Raw genomic sequence first — 5,516 nt, 5'->3', positions numbered from 1 at the left:
TAAATTCAGCTATTGTTTTGTCTTGTGAACTAAATGTAAAGATCTTTTATGTAAAATATCTTACTCAGGACAGTACTAAATAAAAAAAAAAAATAACATGCATTTTGTATTATCCCTCTTATTTTATTAAAATTATTCACATTTTCACAAATTCTGCAAGTGGTTCACATACTTTTTCTTGTCACTGTATATATATATATATATATATATATATATATATATATATATATATATATATATATATATATATATATATATACATATATACATATATATACACACACACAAATATATGGTTGCCTTCTTCACACACTTCACAGTGTTAAGAAGGTCTTCAATGGCAGGAAGGCTGGCACCTGTGAAACGTTGTGCCGTTTTCACTACTAGTGGTTTCTCTTTTTTTTTTCTCTTACACTAGAGGGTTGATTTACAGTATTAAAAATTACTCTTCAGTTTCTGATTTTAGGATTATTTCAAATGCATATGAACATCACATTTCAAGAAAGAGTTAAGGGAAAATAATTACTACATAGACTAATAATACTATATCATCCAATACAGAGAGCTTTCCAGTTTTCAGCCATCTATTTTTTCCATACCTTTTTGTTAGCACTGTGCTATTTGTAGAGAAGGACTCACTGCACTAAACAAGCTTCCTAGTTAATTCAGATATGAGATGATTAGTCATCGACGCAACTCATGTAACCTCAGGCTTTCATCAGCCCACATATAGGCCTTTAGGTCTCCTGAGATATTTAAATTTGGAAACATCCTCACAATTATCTGCTACAGAGTGTTCAGTGAAGTACATATTTAAACCTTCAATAATGTTCAACTTATAGTTGATCAAATTGTACAGCTTGACTAATAATAACCATTTACAATGAAAGAGGCGTTTGCATGATGACTTGTAAACCAAATTTTCCAAACTCATTTTTTAAATTTTTTCTGATACAGACATATACAAACCCGATTCCAAAGAAGTTGGGACACTGTACAAATTGTGAATAAAAACAGAATGCAATGATGTGGAAGTTTCAAATTTCAATATTTTATTCAGAACACAACATAGATGACATATCAAATGTTTAAACTGAGAAAATGTATAATTTTAAGGGAAAAATAAGTTGATTTCAAATTTCATGGCATCAACATGTCTCAAAAAAGTTGGGACAAGGCCATGTTTACCACTGTGTGGCATCCCCTCTTCTTTTTATAACAGTCTGCAAACGTCTGGTGACTGAGGGGACAAGTTGCTCAAGTTTAGGAATAGGAATATTGTCCCATTCTTGTCTAATACAGGCTTCTAGTTGCTCAACTGTCTTAGGTCTTCTTTGTCGCATCTTTCTCTTTATGATGCGGCAAATGTTTTCTATGGGTGAAAGATCTGGACTGCAGGCTGGCTATTTCAGTACCCGGATCCTTCTTCTACGCAGCCATGATGTTGTAATTGATGCAGTATGTGGTCTGGCATTGTCATGTTGGAAAATGCAAGGTCTTCCCTGAAAGAGACGACGTCTGGATGGGAACATATGTTGTTCTAGAACTTGGATATACCTTTCAGCATTGATGGTGCCTTTCCAGATGTGTAAGCTGCCCATGCCACACGCACTCATGCAACCCCATACCATCAAAGATGCAGGCTTCTGAACTGAGCGCTGATAACAACTTGGGTTGTCCTCTTTAGTCTGGATGACATGGCGTCCCAGTTTTCCAAAAAGAACTTCAAATTTTGATTCGTCTGACCATAGAACAGTTTTCCACTTTGCCATAGTCCATTTTAAATGAGCCTTGGCCCAGAGAAAATGCCTGCACTTCTGGATCATGTTTAGATATGTTTTTTTTTGACCTATAGAGTTTTAGCCGGCAACGGCGAATGGCACGGTGGATAGTGTTCACCGACAATGTTTTCTGAAAGTATTCCTGAGCCCATGTTATGATTTCCATTACAGTAGCATTCCTGTATGTGATGCAGTGCCGTCTAAGGGCCCGAAGATCACGGGCATCCAGTATGGTTTTCCGGCCTTGACCCTTACTCACAGGCTGCGTCCGAAACCGCCTACTCAATGAGTAGGTACTCAATTTCATTAAGTACTTACTTAACGAGCGCTAAAAGAGTAGGTACTTAACAGCCAAATCTCGTTGAGTATGCGAGATCCGGATATAATCCGCCATGTTGACGTTATCATGTGACCTACGACGTTATCACAAGTGCAACAACTTAAAAGATATGAGTGACAGGTTTAATTCTTCTATCTGTTAATATCTTGATATTGATTAAACTGCTTATTTTGTGGTCTTGTTGAAGAAACAGCTGCCAGTAATTTTGTAATTGTAGTAGGCTACAACTAATATATTTTGGGTTAATTTAAAGTTCTTATATTTTTATAATGTGAGTTTATTTTTTGTTACAAATACCCAAATTCGTGTGAATATGTTATTAATTTCTTTATTTTATATGCAAAAATGTCCATCCACAAGCATAAATCAAATTTTTTCCTTTTTCTTGTTGAATTAGCTCTAGTTTCATCCCTCAGGCTTTCAAATAATAAATAAAATAAATACTTTTATGCATTATGATGTATTCAAAATATTTAACCTCGTCATCATGCTTTGTGTATATAATTTCAAACGATGATGTATACAAACACATATTTGTTCATTGTTAAAGATACAACTGGTATTTTCCCTGATCTTGTATGTTATTATAGGTCCTGCAATAAAATAAAGATATGAGCGACAGGTGCACTAACACCTCACAGCACCAGTAACTCCACAACCCTACCTAGTGCAGTTTTTCTCAGTGTTAATAATGTCTGAAGCCAAAGAAGACATCAGCAGCTGCTCGAAGATCTCGCCTTTGGAGAAGACTGTTGATTTTATACTCAAAAAATGTAAGTAAAATCTACTTGAAATTAAGATTACCTCAGAATGAATTGCTTTGCTAGCACACCCCAGCATTAACCATAAACCAAAAACTTAATTATATTACTTTTCATATTACTTCTTTAGTAAAACAAGCAAAATGTTTTGTTATATGACAGCTGTGCATGAACACACTAGACAAATACAGCTGATGTGAATACATCTACATTTACAGTCAATGAAAGCATGAATAAAATATATAAATTTACTGATAATAGCATAATTAATAAGTAAAGAATTAATAAAAGTAATAATGACAATAAATAAATAAATGCATGTTCAAGTCAACAACACATGAAACAAAGCTTTATTCAAATTATCTAACAATCACGTATTTACAGTCCTGTTGTCATCTCACACAGCCGTGCCCATTCTGCAGCTTTATTCTGATGAAGCAGCTGATGAACACCTTCATCATCATGTCCCTCACTGCTGCTCTTCTCAATGGGGACATCGTTGATCCAGAGGATGAGGAAGACCATGATGATGGTCCTCTGAACCCTTGAAGCAGGAGTGGGAGAAGATGTGCGGGACAATCTGGCTCTGCTGTGTCTGCTGCAAACATTCATGTGCTCTCCATCAGCATGACTGAATAAACAGATTAAAACTTTTTACACTTCATTCATGTCAGCATTCTGTTTCTTGCCATACTTCATTTCATATTTTTACAATTACATGATGATTTCTTTTGTAGCTTCATTACTTTTGTGGTGTGGTGGCCTAAACCACTGAGCTGGTCAGCAGAAGGTTGCTGGTTTGAGCTCTGCAGCGTCTCCACCAGTGTGTGCTTGATCCAGACACTTTACTCCAGGTTGCTCCAACGGGATCATCCCTGTAATAAGAGCACAGTTAGTCACTTTGGATAACAGCATCTGCCAAATGTAAATTCGATTTTTTTTAAATCCTTTTTTGTTAGTGTTTCGAGCACAAACACTAATTCAAGCTGTTTATTTCTTAAAGTTTACTTTTTCAAGGTACTACTATAATATAAATGCATACATACATTTCATACATATTTCTATTTGGGGGCATAAAGGGTTAGTTCACCCAAACAAATAAATTTAGTCATTATTCACTTGCCTTCATGCTGTTCAATCCCTGTGTTTGTTTTTTTTTGTTTTGTTTTTTCCTGAACACAAAAGTTGATTTTGATCAAGTTTGTCCAGCTAGTTTCTACACTATCAGTCAATGGAGCCTGACTTCCAGAAGCTTTATGACATTTGATGATGCTTTTGAAGCTCCACTGAAACCAGCAGAACAATCTTGACCAAAATCACATCCTCACTGTCCTGGTCTTTGTCTAGATGCTCTCGCTGGCTCTCAGGGTTCACTGAGGATGAAGAAATCACAGCAACATCAGGTCAGATGAGGCAGTAAGGGCAGGAGGAGTGATGGAGAGTCTCATCCATGACACTGAACCATTCCCAGGATCTGCTGTGTCTCTCCATCCTCAGTGCTCACACCAGTCTGAGGACATTCACATCCTACAAAAATACACAAACATAATACAAAAGCAGTAATTTTAGCAGCACAATGTCATCTGATTTCTGTATTAGAAGTAACAAAATGATCTTACTTTATGTTTTTTTTAAGGTTTTCCTTTTTTTTTTTTTTTTTTTTTTCACAAATGCCACTGTCACCTTACCTCGCAGGTCCTGCTCCACAAAAGCTCTGCAGAAAACATACAGACATCAAGAATCAGAAAAGTGCTGTAATAACTCTGTTTGAAATTACAATAATTAAAATAAACTACAACTTAAGATTTAAATAGACTTTGTATTCATTTCTGTCCCTGTAACATCAGACAAGATTCAAGTTTCCTCTGAGATTTATGTAGTCAAATCTATATTTAAATGTTGAGGTAACTGTTGATGTGTTAAGTAACATTTTATCCAACACAAATGTTCCTCAATTTTTCAACAGAACTAATGGACAAATAATATAGATTACTTATATTTAGTTACTTTATGGAAATTTATTTACATTACTTTCATTCATCTATTGCAAACTGTGCTGACAACAGTGAATTGTACTAAGTTACACAATAGCATGTACATCATTCAGATGTCTACTTCATATCTAGGGCCTAACAGACATATGAAATTCATATGGACGATTTTCCTACAGGATATTAAATAGTCATTTAGTAATCGTATTTAGATTTACATACTGGAGCTCCCCTGTTAGCTATACATAATAAAACATGTTTAACAGCAAAATCACAATAATACTATACCATTTAGCGCCTTTAGTTTCAACAATTTGCTCTACTGTAATTCAACAAATGTGAATTTAAAACAAGGAACCGTGTTTTTGGTTTGTAATACTCACATTTGAAAACACCCGCGTCTACCTTTTCAGCCCTCCTCCTCCTCCTCCTCCTCCTCCTTCTTCTTTCGGGTTTAATGGCGGTTGGCAACTTCCTCCTCCTTCTTCTTCTTCTTCTTGCTTTATGGCGGATCGCAGACATTTAAGTGCATTACCGCCACCTATCACACAAAACGTATCCTCTTCTTCTTCTTTATGATCCTCTCCCGTGGCCTCCTGGGATAGAAAAGTATCTATCGGATGAGCTCTCAAAAATCTAGGCG

The 5,516-nt window shown here is 35.7% G+C and overlaps 1 long non-coding RNA gene across 1 annotated transcript; it reads right to left on the bottom strand.

The window, feature by feature from the left end:
* Positions 1-3,363: 3,363 nt before the first annotated feature.
* LOC137002791 (uncharacterized) lies at positions 3,364-4,026 on the bottom strand. The gene is made up of 3 exons (XR_010891913.1): positions 4,006-4,026; positions 3,629-3,757; positions 3,364-3,513 (listed from the first exon to the last, which is right to left on the bottom strand). It is a non-coding gene; the product is annotated as an uncharacterized lncRNA (long non-coding RNA).
* Between the last annotated feature and the right edge of the window lie 1,490 nt (positions 4,027-5,516).

This window comes from Chanodichthys erythropterus, chromosome 16 (genome assembly GCF_024489055.1).
Source record: "Chanodichthys erythropterus isolate Z2021 chromosome 16, ASM2448905v1, whole genome shotgun sequence".
NCBI lineage: Eukaryota > Metazoa > Chordata > Actinopteri > Cypriniformes > Xenocyprididae > Chanodichthys > Chanodichthys erythropterus.
This window is presented reverse-complemented; position numbering and strand designations above follow the sequence as displayed.